Source organism: Talpa occidentalis, unplaced genomic scaffold, assembly GCF_014898055.3.
Source record: "Talpa occidentalis isolate TD23 unplaced genomic scaffold, MPIMG_talOcc4v2.1 talOcc4.4, whole genome shotgun sequence".
Classification (NCBI taxonomy): Eukaryota; Metazoa; Chordata; class Mammalia; order Eulipotyphla; family Talpidae; genus Talpa; species Talpa occidentalis.
In genome coordinates, this window is record NW_023604295.1 from 22,049,291 (window position 1) to 22,064,732 (window position 15,442).

General features: G+C 35.9%; 1 protein-coding gene across 3 annotated transcripts in view; it reads left to right on the plus strand.

Annotated features, from left to right (window-relative positions):
- The window catches only part of NLGN1 (neuroligin 1), an 882,121-nt gene that overhangs the window by 217,184 nt on the left and 649,495 nt on the right, over nt 1–15,442 (plus strand). For 2 of the 3 annotated variants that reach the window (XM_054700368.1, XM_054700371.1), the window contains exon 1: nt 496–1,121. The exons of the other annotated variant lie outside the window; for it this stretch is intronic. The gene's annotated coding sequence lies outside the window, so the exon portion shown is untranslated. Of the gene's footprint in view, nt 1–495; nt 1,122–15,442 lie in introns of those variants that run through there. 3 annotated transcript variants of the gene reach the window in all.

Sequence of the window (15,442 nt, forward strand, 5' to 3'; positions counted from 1 at the left end):
AATCATATACCTTTTATGGAAACAACATGTTAAGGGTTTTTCAAAAAGCAGCATATCTCAGAAAGGCTGCAGCTTCTTTTAATATCTATAGTTATTTAAGAAACAAATACATTTGCTTTGAAATCACTGGCTGCCCCAAATTGGCATTTCAGCTCCAAAATGTCATTGGAAAAAATTCTGTAGAAATATACTCTTGAAAACTGGGGAGACGGAAGCACAGTTAGAGTCGTCTTTAAAGAAAGACAAAGAAGGGAGATCAGACGATTTTTTTCAAATAGTCTTATGCTATTCATGTTAATCTCTATTCAGTCTTCTTGTTTAACTACTATAGCAGCCAGTTATCTACAGGGGACAAGGTGGGGGTGGTGGTGAGAGGGGATTTAAAAAAAAAAAAAAAAGTGAGCTCCCTGCAATATCACTTCAAGCCACTAGGGGTATCTTTGTACCATTTTTCATCCTGCACCGATTTGGAGTAGAAACCTATATTAGGGGAAAACCAGGGTCCTCGGCATTTTTTTGCGAGCAGTGCACCCAGAATCCAAAAAGATTAAAGAAAGAAAGAAAGAAACCACAGTTCTTACGGTCACCCGAATAGAGCTACGAAATCGCCCTACTGGACATCAGCACCAGGGATTCATTTTTGAGGTCAATTTCCAATCGAGATAAATCTATTGGATTAGTAGGATTATCTGATTGCAGCTGAAAGAAGTAACGTTGTTTGATCATTTTGTATTTCTTGCCTGATGGTCGGATTTACATGGAGGTGGCTTTGGGTCTCAAGGATTCTGGATCGTGCTTGCATCTGGAGAGAAAAAAGGATCAATCGACACGTTTTGGAAGTATCCGTGGGTGAATAAAAAAAAAAAAAGAAGGGGGAGCAAAGCTGGGGTTGCGGTTGCTTAAAGAAGAAAAAAAAAAAATAAAGGAAGCATCTTGAATTCTGAAACAAGAATTACCGGGTGCTCGAGATTGCAAAAAAAAAGCTTCCAGAAACTGGTAAATACTTTGACCAATTCAGCTTGAATTTGACGGCGAAGTGTTGTAGAAACTGTCTCCTTGAATTATTGGAAGGGTACTAGGGGAAGATGTGGGGGCTCCACTGTGGATTTATCTTCCTAAGGGTAAGTTCCCGGGTCTGCTGGGAGGGGGCTGCCTGGGTTACGCGTGCCCCTGTGCGGAAGGTGCTGCGGACGCGGTGCCTGTGAAATGGGCTGAGAAGGGGGATGTAAAACCACCTAGCGCATCTCCGGGTGGATCGCTAGGGAACTACCTAGGGTCGAGCTTTAAAACCACATATTGTGGGGTCGGTGGGGAAGCCCCGCAACCCCTACGCTCTCAGCTTTGCATTGAATCTCTCTCAGTTGGATTCTTTTTGCATTCAGAGCTCTCTTCCTAGTGGTACTTTGAGAGGAGCCAGCGGATGCCTTTGAAAACCTGCATGTGGTCTGAGAAAAGCCCAAATAGAAATTGCTGCTGTCTGCGCCTTGGTTTCGGTAGCTCTCTGGGCTGTAAGGGGAATTTTGCAGGGTGAACTGGCCGTTTTCATATTGCATTCTCCCTCCCTCTCTTTCTGCCTTCTCTTGCCTGCCTCCCCCATCTCTCAGCCAAACACGAAAGGGTTACAGGGTCGCTGCACCGGATAGAGACAGAAGTGGGTGACTGGCCACACATGTTGCCTTGTAATTCACTTGCACGGCTTTGCATAATACTGTCCGAGGTAACTTTCTTCAAGTTGGACGAGACCCAAGAAGGCTTTGCAGCCCTTTTGCCCAGGGCCCAGGCTGGCAAGTGCGCCAGGCTGCATTTCTGATGCATCTACCCTGGCTGCCTCGCCACTTACTAGGTTTTCTTTCCGAGCGGTGCGCGAGTACCCATTTTCTTGCAGTTGAATTCGGGGATTTTTTTTTAATTTGCCCTTTTTATTGTTTTATTCTGCAGTTCTTAAGAAAGCACATTTTTATTTGAAGGAGTAAAATTGATTTCAGTGAATATAATTAAAATTAATGTCTCAAATGAGTGAATATTAATTGAGTTAGGAAGCTAAAAGTTGCTTTGGAATCCAGAAAAACATTTTCTGAACCAATTTTAGAGGCTGTATAGGTTCAGAAGAATTATGTAGGAAGAAATGATTTATTTAAAGGAAGTCTACAGATGCACATAGATATGTTACATAGGTTAGGGAAACCCTCACCCCCCCACACACACTTACACCTTAACCACCTCAGCATCGTGATTAAATTGACTTTTTCTGCTTAAGACCTGCCCATTAAATTTTAAAACTCCAGATAGTGAAACAAAATACAGTAAAATGTAGATAGATATTCGTTGAAATATGAAATAGTGTATTTTGGACATTTTAATCTTAAAAAAAGATTTTTTTAGAGGTTTCTGTTTGCAGATTATAGAATGTATGTATGTGTCTTGAGGACTTAGCATTGAAGGTTCTCCATTATGTGTGAACTCATTGAAAGGCAACTCTTCAATATCATGTGAAGCACTCATTGTCCCAGTACTTGTTTCAGGAATTCCATTTATAGCAAACATTCTAGTATTAAAAGAAGATTCTCCCCAAACTTTCTTCCTGGATTTCTGTGCATGTATGTGTTTCTTAAATCTAAATTCTGAAACAAGCATAATGCTACTCCTTTTTCTTTTTTATCATGAAATAACAAAATATATAACTTTTGTATCCCAAGAAATCTACCATTGAAAAGTTAGGTATTTCCTATTCTGCAGAATAGGAAAGCTTATCTAAAGCTTATCGAAAGATGATAGAATATTTCACAAAAGTTCGAATGTGATGTGAGAGGCTTGGTTTGCCTTTTTAAAAATAGCTTTAAGTCACATGGTTCATGTGCAGAATGAACTAGAAGAATGGATATTCTGTGTATTACATTCTAACTACTGATTTGCCACATAATCCATTAATATTAAATATTTTTTTCCCAAAGTTTAAATTAATAAGGTCAGACAGCAAGCAAATGACACATTAAATAATAGTAAATAAGTAATAAAGGGGAATGGGGAGTAGGCTGGAATTTCTCTTTTCCAGTTAGTAGAGAATAATATGTTAATATAAAAGTAGATGGAGTATATGAAACACGAAAAAGGAGGGCCTGTTAAAAGTTAATTTGCATATTTCACAGCCAGGGAAAACAGGGTTCTTGGCATGTGCCCTAGTGCTAAGGCAGAAGACTCAGTTGAATGTGCCTTTATAGTGGCTGAACAGTATTTTTCTCTGTCAAGAATAATCAATAATTTCTACTTCCTCATTCCATTCTCTTTTGACAGTAAAAGTAAAAAGGGAAATCGGGCCTACTTTGGTTCTTACAAGCCGTTCCTACACAAAACTTTGATAAACTTTGTAGGTAGTAGATCCACTTTAGAAGCTAACAATGGAAGTAGAAATCTATCACCCACAAAAGAAAATTAATACTGTACACAGTAAATGGAGAGTAACGATTGAAAACTCTCAGAATTCACTTAGAAATTAATTATATTTTGACCTATCTTATCCAGTACATATTTTTGTCATGATTATTAAAAAAATCATGATGACCTTGATTAACTATCCAGTTTTGCTTCAGAATAAACACAAAATATAATATGGAGCAAAAAGATGGAGGTCCTCAATTGAGAACCTAATTAGCCCTGAAAATGGCAAACATAGCTCCTAATGAAAGTGACAAGAAATGGCATTGGATTTCCTAAAGTTTACCACTATGGGGAGACTGATGTTGCAGTCTCCTGAGCTCTCTGTCAGCTGCACCTGTGCTCAAAAACCTCCCATGTGTTCTAAGGGGCCTAACATTATGGAGAGCGCACATATTTATTGAAGCTTCCTCCCATGATTTTGAGACAATTAAATACTGTTTTATGTCATTCTACATTAGCCAGTGTTTTAAAAGGAAATTCCTACTCCTAATTGAAAACAAATTGAAAAGGGCAATACTTTTTTTTAATAACTCATTGAAATTTAACACATGGCATCTCAAATGAAAATCTTCCATCACTTTTACTTTACTGAGAACTGCCAAGAAAACCTTTGTTAATTTTAAATTTCAATTTTTAATATCTGAAATTTTCAAAGGCCAGAAAATTGAAATAATGAATGGTCATGAATGAAACGATGTTGCTTTTAAAAACATTTTTCAAAAGGTAATTGAAAGCATTTTGAGGGAGCTAACCTCTTAATTTTGTGGGATAGCAACCTTCTCAACTGTTTCCAAGAAGGTTCCTTAACAGTAGTAGGTTGAATTATTTTTGCTTTGTTATTAATGAAATCACATTGGCAGTGTTGAATATTGCCATCTTGCTATGAGGCTATGAATTATCTCTGCCTTCAGACCCCTCCTGCCAAGCACACGCAGCCAAAGTACACACCCATTTGGTAACAAATCTTGTGAAAGAGAAAGACTGTCAACTCTCAGCTTAACTGAAGTCAGAGAAAACTAGTAAATCACTCCAGGCATTTGGAATTATTAGACATTAAACTTTTGGGGGATTTTTATATGAATTCTTTTTATAACAGTCAATATAATCTCTTCTGTGCCTATTTCCGTTGTATGTAAGAGAAATTCTAGTCAATGGCAAACGCTTTACTGCTGCCATTACTGCAGACTTTATAGATCAGAGATGTGTCAGCATGTTAGCTTTAGCAGTAATGCCTCTTTTGTGTGAAACCTTATGGGCCTTGCAGGCACTCTCTCATCCTGACACTCATAAAACGTTCAAGTTCCCATATTTATTATTTAATTTTCCTCCTATATATAGCAACAGAGCACTTCAATATATGAATGTGTAGCCCAAAAATGACAGGCAAGCGTGAATAGGACTAATGAGTTTTAATAATACACATATTAGGGACTGCTAAAGGAAGTTTAATTAAGAAAATCAAGTTGAGCATGAAATTCATTTTGGAACAAATGCAAGTTAAGTTACTGCTACAGATGTAAAGTCAACCACAGTGATACATCACAGGAGATAAAGTTCCAAACTGAGACTAGAGTTTAATGTAGTTGACATCTTAGAGCCTGCCTTCAAGTTGGTGAACTCGGATCTGACTTATAAAATAAGAGTATAGTTTTTCACTTTTCTCTGGTTTCTGTAGCAATTTTAGTTTACTATGTTAACAATATATCTAATCACTTTCTGTACAAAATACTAGTTCCACTGAGATAGGCCACACAGTAACCTTTTCTTTTTCTGTAGTCTACATTCCTAATACCACATAGGCCTACAGTTAGAACTACCTGATAAAGCCCATGCTATCCCTTTGGGTATGCTTCAGTATGAGAACTGCTTATTAGCACTTTACTTGCACCTATAATTCTGTTTAACTTGTGGTACAATTTAGAAAATAATTAGATATACTTATTTGTTTCCTTGCTTATTTGCTTGATAGTGGCAGTGTGGGAGGGCAGAAGTTGGGGAGGAGATAGAATATTAGGAAACTATTTCCTCAGAATGTAGTTTTCTTACATTTTGTCTGTATTTAAATAACTCCTACATCATTTATTTGTTAACAGTCACTTTTTTTTTCCTTCTTTGACACACCCAATGTCTTCAGAATGTTGAGTCTTCAGAATCAAAAAAGGTTAATTATGACATTTCAATGTGAATTGAAAATTCTTGTTGCCTTTTAAAAAGTGCATGTGGTGAATACTTTCATATTGTCATGTGGAATGCTTACTATGCTTGAAAATTCAACAAGGCCAATTGAATGAATATTCACTTGATGAAAACTAATAGGGGTTACTACTAGTGTAAGTTTTCCTCATAGACAACCATCCTATTATGATAAGGAAAACAGTGATTTCTATATTTAACATTGATCAACAGTTATCCTAATTTTCTTACCTTAAAACAATACTTGGGCTACTTAATAGTTAACCATAACATTAAAGGAATAAAGGCTCATTTCAGTAACCATTGTTTCAAGTCAGTGCATCTACCATTTTTAATTTAAACCTTTATTACTTAACTGTTCCAAAACTTTATACTCAAGTGACTGTGTTATCTACCTTTTCTCTTATGGGTAAACAAAAATAGTCACCTGTTTTATTACCTCTGTAACTGTGCCAAGTGTTCTAACATATATGTTACTATAAGATTGGTGCCAAAGATTGGTTTCTATTATTTAGATTTGTGTGGTCTCTTTAATAATGACATCTGAGGAGTTATTGGATATGTAAAAGTAAAACATTTTACATGCTAAAATAATATTGTAGTAATAGTCTATACAAACTTAATGGTGGCAGGGATTTTTTGTCTAACTCTTTTTTTGTGTGTGTGTCAGCACCTATAACTATGCCTAAAACATTACTGGTGACCAAAAAATATTCTTTAAGTGAATAAAGGGACCTGGGTTCTAGCATGAATGTTAACAGCTAAATATGTTAACTCTTTCTTAGTACTTGGTTTGTTCATTTTTGCTTTTTACTTTTCTCTAAGGTACAAGACAGTTTTTGTTTGAATTGATAGGTAATTTGGGTTATGTACAAAATTCTAAAAGTAGAAAGGAATATATTTAAAAGGATGGAATTTTGATTAAAAACAAATAATAATTTCATTTTATTAGTGATTTTTAATACTGTTATATACTTCATTTTGATAAATTATTTTACCAAGACTTACATCTATAATAGGTTTATTTCTGGTTATAATTTACAACCCATACTTGAGAATAATTTTCTGTAATGAATAAAATGTGCTATCTCAAACTTCTGGAAGCACTAAAAGTAATTTCAAACACTTAGCCCATGGACACTAAGACCTAAATACCATGAAGTTGGGGCTTTTGGTCATTAACAGTTTTCATTTTTTAATTCTGTATAGTGCCATGTTCCTCATCTTTCAGTTTTATTTGAAAAATGAATTCATTTAACAATTTATATTCCATGTATATTAAATTCTTATTAATATCTATTCTTTCATATTCTGTTACACAAATGATCCATGAATTGTTTTGAATTTTTCTATTGGCACTAACAGAACTGTAGTATGGAAAGGAAATAAAAGATGTTGATATCTGGAGAATACAGTAAGTATAATAATCTTTCCTCCTTGGGCCACTTGGACTATCAGCCAGGTCAAGAGTGACAGGAAGCCATTATTGATGAATGGTGCCTTACTTGAATGGAGTAATAGTGCATTTCAGTTCCTGGTAGACAGTTACTCCTTGAACAATAGTTACTATAGTATTTGCCAATCCCAGCAGAAGCTGGGAATGAATGGGCACAAAGGTTTAACTACCCCCTCTCTGCTAATCATCCTCCAAGAGGTCAAGATTGACATACTCTGGAACAGGGCCATATTGAGCAACTTAGCACTGCCCCTGCCAAAGCTGTAGCTATTCTCTGGAAACAGGGATTTTTTTTAAAGAAAACTTTAATTAAGCAGTGTACCAGAAATGGCAGTTCTGCACTCTTCCAAAGCATAGCAACTCACTAGAAACAAAAATAAGCTTAAATAGTAAATTAAGATTGTAACACTACTGTTATATTGTCCTGTTTTTTTTTTTTTTTTCTACAAAGTTACTAGCACACATAATTAAGTTGTTTCTAGAAGCAATGACTTGTGACCCAAGGTGGTCCTTTTCAGACAAAAGCATCAATTTAATATCAGGGGAAGTAATCAGCTCTGCCTGCTGTCTCTCTTGTACTCTTAGGTGATTATTCATTTTCTTCTGAGGATTCAGAGGATCACCATTTGGTTTTAAAAATGTGTCCTGCAGTATCTTACATATACATTAAAACTGTTACTCATGCTTTTTCTTTCTTTCTTTTAATGTCTTATAGATTTCTGCCCCTCTTTTACCTTTCATCTTCACTTTCATTTGGAAGTCAGGACTCCTAAGCAGACTTTAGACTTAGCAATTGTTGTTTGGAGTGTCTGAGACTTGATTCAGAGTAAACAGAAAGTAACACTTATTTTATTTTGTCAAATCCTGAATGATTGGTTTCAGCCCCCCACACACAACCAAAACAAACAAGGATTGCCAATATTTAGCCATGCTAGACATTTTCAGCTGCAGAATGCACAAGGAAATACTATCACCTTGATCTCTTCTTCCTTTTGTTTTATGAAAATTTGCTATCACATCTTAGAATTCTGTTTTTTTGCAACACAAAAATGGAATTAACCACTAATCTATCCATATATCATCATTCATGTATATCCCACTTGGTGAGAAATTTTCATTGTACTTTAATTTCTTTCCACCTCTTTCTGTTTTACTCCCTCTTGCAGTAGCTCTTATTAATAGAATGCCCTCATAGAGTTCAGTCCATCAGTTATTGATCAAAGATGGAGCAATAAAATCTGTGGCTAGGGCCTCCCCGGTGGCGCAGCGGTTGAGCGCTGGGTTGCGAAGCTGCGCGCGGCCTCTGCGGCGCCGGTTCGATCCCCGGCTGCTCCCCGGCCACCAGAGGAGGGTCCCACATGGCGTGCAGACCTCTCCTGCCGCCCGCTGCTCCCCTCAGCAGTGTACTTCGGTCCTTCTGCCTGCTCTGCTCCCCGCTCTGGCTCTGGTGAATTCTCTCGCCCTCCCGCACTTCTGACTGTACCCAGTGCATGTATAAACAAAACAAACAAACAAGCCAGCAAACAAATAAATAAAGCATGCCTCTATAAAAAAAAAAAAAAAATAAAAAAAAAAAAAAAAAAAATAAAAAAAAAAAAATCTGTGGCTAAGATAAAAAATAAAATAATTAATGAATAGGTTATTTATTCAACAAATTGTTTGGAATGGTTATTAAAAATCAACAATTCAAAAGTCATAGCCTGTATTCTTGAAGAGTAAGACTAATCTATGCCATTTTTGTGATTGTAATTCTCATCATACTTGGGAGAAGAGGTCATTCCTAAAATGACTTAGGCATTCTTCACTTATATCCCATACAATGTCATGTCCCACTCCTCTCTCAAGCTGATGGCTTTGTTATTAGAAAGCTCTGGGCCTCACAATATTTGGGTCTTCCTTTGCCTCTGTCTTATGTCCTCTGTCTCCTGGTCTTCACCTGCCAACTCTTATTCATCCTTCAGAACACATGTGAAAGATCACTTCTTCAGAAAGATCATGTGTTTCATTCTAGTCTGATAAAATGTCCTCTCAGAATATCCTGCATGATCCACCTCAGCAAAACCTTTATGAACAGTTACCTCTTGATTGATTTACAAAAATGATGTCTTCCCCATTGAACTGTAGACTCCTTGAGAATCAATGACTGTTATGTTCATATTGGATTTTCTAATGCCTATTCCTACATTCTTTTTTTTAAACATTTTTTTCATTTTTTTTAAGATTTATTTATTTATCTATTTATTTGTTTGTTTATTTATACAAGCACTGGGTACAATCAGAAGCTCGGGAGGGTGAGAGAAACCACCAGAGCCAGAGCGGGGAGCAGATCAGGCAGAAGGACCGAAGTACACTGCTGAGGGGAGCAGCGGGCGGCAGGAGAGGTCTGCGCGCCCTGTGGGACCCTCCTCTGGTGGCCGGGGAGCAGCTGGGGATAGAACCAGTGCTGCAGAGGCTGCGGGCAGCTTCGCAACCCAGCGCTCAACCGCTGTGCCACTGGGGAGGCCCCCTATTCCTACATTATTGCTACAGTAAGAATAGAGAAAAGTTGAGTATACAAAACTGTGACAAAATACACTACAAAATCACTTATAAGAAAGGTAACAAGTATTTTGAGAGTTGAGAGAGGGAGATGTTTGTGTCCATCTGGACAAAAACTGATGAACAGTATATTTTCCAGGGAGGAAGAGCTTGGTGAGCAAATTGAGCCAAGATCACTCTTCCCAGTGCCTTCCCAGCTTCCTTCTGAGAGTATTGTTTTTTTCACAAAGATAGTTTACAGCCAGGTATAACTTCTGCATAATTTTTTCCTTCCTATTTAAAAAAAATACATATTTTGTTTAAAAATGTTTTTCCTTGCTATTTAAAAGAAAATATTTTGTGTGTAGCCTCAATTCTATAGTCATATTTCTGGAGTCTGTTTTGGTTTAGTTTTATCTGTTCCTTTGTTTGTTTCTTTATATTTCACATGTAAGTGAAATCATCTGGTGATTGTCTTTATCTGAATGATTTTGCTTTGCATAATTTCCTCCAGTTCCATACATGTTGTTGCAAATGGAAAGATTGTATCATTTTTTATAGCTGAGTAATATTCAGTTGTGTGTATGAATATGTATATATATGCATGTGTACATGTATACATATATATGTATATATATATATATATACATAGCACATCTTTATTCATTCATCTGTTGGGCACTTAGGTTGTTTTGAGAACTTGGTTATTTTAAATAGTGCTGCAGTGAATATAGGAGTGCTGTATATATCCATTTGAAATAGTGTTACTGAATTTTTTTTGGTAGATAGCTGGATGTGGAATTGCTGGATTATATGGAAGACCTACTTTTAATATTTTCAAAAGTCCTCATACTGTTTTCCATAGGCACTGGAATAGTCTTCATTCCTACCAACATTGTATGAGAGTACCTTTTACCCCACACACTTGCCAGTATTTTCTGTTTCTAATGTTTCTGATATGGGCCATTCTCACATGTATGAAGTGATATCTCATTGTGGTCTTGATTTGCACTTTCCTCATGATAAGTAATGTTAAACACTTTTTTGTGTGCCTGTTGACCATCGGTATGTGTTTTAGCGAGGAGTCTCTATATCTAGCTTTTCCGCCCATTTTTAATTGGATTTTTTGTTGAATTATGAGCTCTTTTTAGATTTTGGAAATTAGCTCTTTTTTGGATCTACAATGTGCAAATATTTTTTTCTCAGCTGCTTATTGGTGTTTTAGTGGTGGATGTGGTGTGGTAACATACCCTGGGGAGGTTTTAACATATATTCCTAAATCCTATATAGTCTTGTAAACCAACATCGCCTCAATAAAATATTATACAACTTAAAGTAATAAATAAAACATAATGTTTTGTTCACAAAATTTTTCTTATTATTGTCAAAGTTTAGTTTGTCTTTTTCACTTATATTTTTTGTCCTTTGTTTTCTTACATCACTGGAGAGTTACATTTAAAGTGAAAGTTGCCTCAAGGAGAAAGAGAACTGTATAATGTTGTATAGAGGAAGGGAGACCACAATAAAACTATGGGAAACTATTGTGGCCTTTCTTCCCCTAAGAAGAAAGCTCTGGACAAAATTGAGTCAGAGTTTATCTTTAAATTCTATTAATTCTTCTTTTGTTTGTCCTTTCATTTGGTTGAACTGTGTTCCTGTTTTATTAAAAAATGTTATAATGACTGTATTTTCAATTTTTAATTTAATTATCTGTTACAAGGAGATAACACTGATGTTTACCTCATGCTATCTATAGACAAGTAAAATGAGATGGTAAAATTACCTCACTATTTTGCCCCAGTCAATGCTCAGTTGGTACTACCCATTAATTAATTTACTGGGCCTCCCCTGGTGGCGCAGTGGTTGAGTGCTGGGCTGCGAAGCTGCCCAAAGCCTCTGTAGTGCCGGTTTGATCCCCAGCTGCCCAGGAGGGTCCCACATGGCACGCAGACCTCTCCTGCCACGCCCGCTGCTCCCCTCAGCAGTGTACTTCAGTCAGTCCGCCTGTTTTGTTCCCTGCTCTGGCTCTGGTGAATTCTCTCACCCACTCACGCTTCTGACTGTACCAAGTGCTTATATAAATAAATAAATCTTTAAAAAAAAACATTAATTAAGTTACTAATTAATGATGGTATGGTGGAACATACTTGTTACCACATAAGTTCTCAATAGTTACATGTTAATATGGCCACAATATGGGCCATGACATATTGTGAATTTCTATATGATCAAGGTCTTGAGCTTTCCATCTCACAGAAGACCCTTTGTAATCCTTGATTCTAATTCTCTCTTTTTCTCCTTGTACCTTTCTGGTATTGCTTATCTTTCTATTCTTTCTATGGATATTTAGTTAATGTATTCAGTACTAGAAATATCATTTCATACAATCATTGCTTCTTGAAATTCTACTAATCTTCCTCTGCTTATCATGAGTCCCAATTTCTATCATTTACTCTCTGCTCCAGGTTATTCGAATGTTCCCAGGAAAAAGTCTCAATATTATACTGGCTTGAGCTCCTCTAAATTATGCCTATTGATTAACCCCAGTAGATGACCTGTAGATTTTTTTAGTTCCCATTTTTTGAAATGTTCTGTGTGTTTCACTTTCTTCAGATTCTCACACTTAGCATATGACATTTTTGAATTAGTCTCAATGGGGAGCAAAGCAAAATGTCATATATCATATAGTCTCAGGGCATTTTTTTTTTTTTTTGAGTTAGCCATTCTTGGGTTTGTTTCTTGGATTTGCTTTTTTCTTCTTAGTTGCCTTAAGAAATTAATGAACCACCTAAATGTCCATTTTCCTCATTCCAAATAAAAGCTCTTAGCTTATAAGTTTGTTGTGAAGACTAAATGACATGAAACATGGAAAGGTCTTTGGACAGGACTTGGCAAGTAGTTGTCAGTATAATGTTAGTTGTATTGATATTTGATGACATTTTCATATAAATGTGAATATTTTCAGTTATAATTTAAACTGAGCATGAAAATTCTATTGCTTCTGGCTTCATTCCCACCAATTCAACTGTGAAGATATTGGTTCCCACACCTTTGTGATCATGTAATCCTTTTTTTTGTTAACAAAACTATACGAAGTATGAAATATTTACATATGCTCCTGCATAAATGTATCATCAGTTTGCAGCAAGACATATACACAAATAGACATTTAAAGATAAGAAATGTAAATATCAGCAATGTTAAATATCTTATAAAGCTTGATACTTTCATCATTCATTAATATTTCAAAACAGACATTCTTAGTGTGCAGTTCATAACTAATGAAATAGATAGAAATCTGTTTTTCAGGCTATTTTCTTGATGTTTTCAAGTATTTTTATCTGACTTGTTATTATATATGATTAGATAACCAGTGCTTTTACTCCTGTAATGTAGTTGATTTCTCCTCATGTCTTATTCTCATGATTGTATTATTAATATTTTTTTAAAAATCTATTATCTTTTGGGGAAATTTAATGTAGTAGTCCATCTTAAGGTGGTTACCTTAATTACAATATAATGAAAAAATGAATAAACCTACTTTTCCAGTGGTGTAATCCCTAATACATCATTATACATTGAAAAGGGATAACGAGAACAATAAAATGCCACTGCTGGCAAAGTATGGTATTTTAGATCTATCTACTTTTCCAAGAATATCTCAAGTGCAAAGTATATCACAGCACCATGTGAGGATACTGTTATTAATCACATATTCATGTGAGCAAAGTTTGGTTTATTTCTGTTGTTGCTTCATGTAAACAACTGCAGTACATGGAAGCTCAAAGGTTTACTTCCCTTTTCTTGTTTGGTCATCTTGTGATCAGGTATAAACTCACTACTCTGGAGATCCCTTGTCCACGGTACTGCCATTTTAATTTTCTTGTGAATAAACTTAATAATACTCTCCCCTGCTAGGAATATTTAATGGCTTTTCATCATGTAGTGAATAAAATCCAAACTCTTTAGCCTTTTAATGAAGGGCTTGCTTGATTTGCCTTTAATCTGCCTTTTCAGTCTCATCCAATTCTCAGCCTCATTTCTCTGTGTTCTAGCCAAACTAAACTGTGCCCTGTGCAAATGTGGCTGTTTCTTTCCTTTTGATCATAGATCAGGTTTCTCCGTGAAAAAATGAAAAGACTAAAATGGAGGTTTGCCTGCAGGAAATTTATCAGGACATATCATTGGGATCAACATCTGTGAGGGAGAAAGGACATCATAAGCAACTCCCCCTTCTGCTCCTTCCCATAGGGAACACTGGTGTTAGGAGGTTCCCTCAGTTCCTCTGCATTGGGGCAAGACAACCAGGTATTTCTACACTAAGGTGTGCCAGTCATTAGAATGTGAGTCATCGTCCCTCAACCCACATAATCCTCTCCCTGAGATTGAGCACCACAGTTTACATTAGTATTCTCTCTACTGTTTCTTAAATATGCCTTCCGCCTGGATCTGTTCTGTGACCATCAGTGTTGGTCTACCTCTTATTATTTGAGCTCCCTGATTCATGAACTCTTCCTTAATCTACTAAGTAGAGGTTGATCTCTCTCTTCTTCAAGGTCTACTAACATTTTGTGTGATTGAGTTCATTTGTTTGTTGATCACATTCTTACGTACTTACAATGTGAATTAATTACACATTAATTCCTCTAAGTTTATACTTATTGGGCAGTTTTATTATAGGCAAATACAGTAAAATTATTCACTAAATTCTTTAAAATTCACTAAAGTTTATTTGTAACCCCAAAGTCAATACTTAGCACTTTTCATAGTCATTACAGACATGAGCAAAACAGCAAAAAAATTTTAACTTATGAGCACTTTTCTAGTTGAGGTTGAACAAGGTACTATGCTTCTTTCCTGTGTTAGCTCTCATGTAGAGATGAACAAAGGATGCAGATAGTAGGAGTGCAGTGACCTGCATGCTTTAGGACCAGTGGGAGGGGGTTTGAATGTCAACTCTGGCCACTCTTAATGGTCTGGCCTCAGAGCAGTCACTTTAACACTTTGAACCATATTTTCTCTTTTGTAAAAGAAAGAAAATGGAAGCTACTAGGATGAATTGTTTTTGGGATTCAGATTATAAATATTTGAACTATGTATCTATATGCATATATAGAATACATATGTGTATGCAAACATATATACACATATATGTATGTATTTTCTTAGGAGCTATGGATCCATATTCCTTAATTTAGTGTTTTGCCACAAAAGGTAAAAAAACCACAGTCAATTGTATAGCACTGGCCAAGCATGGAGCATGGTAAGCATGTAGTCCATTCAAATAAGATGAGATTTATCCATGTCTACACTATATAAAGGATTTTCACATAGGTTTTTATAATGGATATAGATATATTTAAAACAACAGCAAAACCAACACAAAATCCTTGTTCTTGAATACGAAATTCAGTAGGGGAGAGTTGTTTTCAATAATAACACAAATGAATACAAACAATAGGAACAAATAGAGAATAAAAGGATAAAACTAAAAAAGAGACACTTAAAAGGCTATGTAAAGTTAGAAGTCAGAGATTTCTTGCTGGGTTCTCCCCTTTCATTGGATCATTGTTGAACACATGTCATGCTCCATCCTGCATCAGAGTCATTTTTTGTGTGTGACTTACTCCACTATAATACTGCACTTATCTTTAGATTATCATAACAGTTAGTACAATAGCTTATACATTGTAAATACTAGTAATTGTTTGTTGAGGAAAATGAGAATGGATTAATATGGCCACCCACTGTGATTATCTAATATTCTAGACTGCTCTCTCTACTCTCTCTATTATTTTTGCTTTGATTTGGTTCCTCAGGATCAAACTAGTTGATGAAACA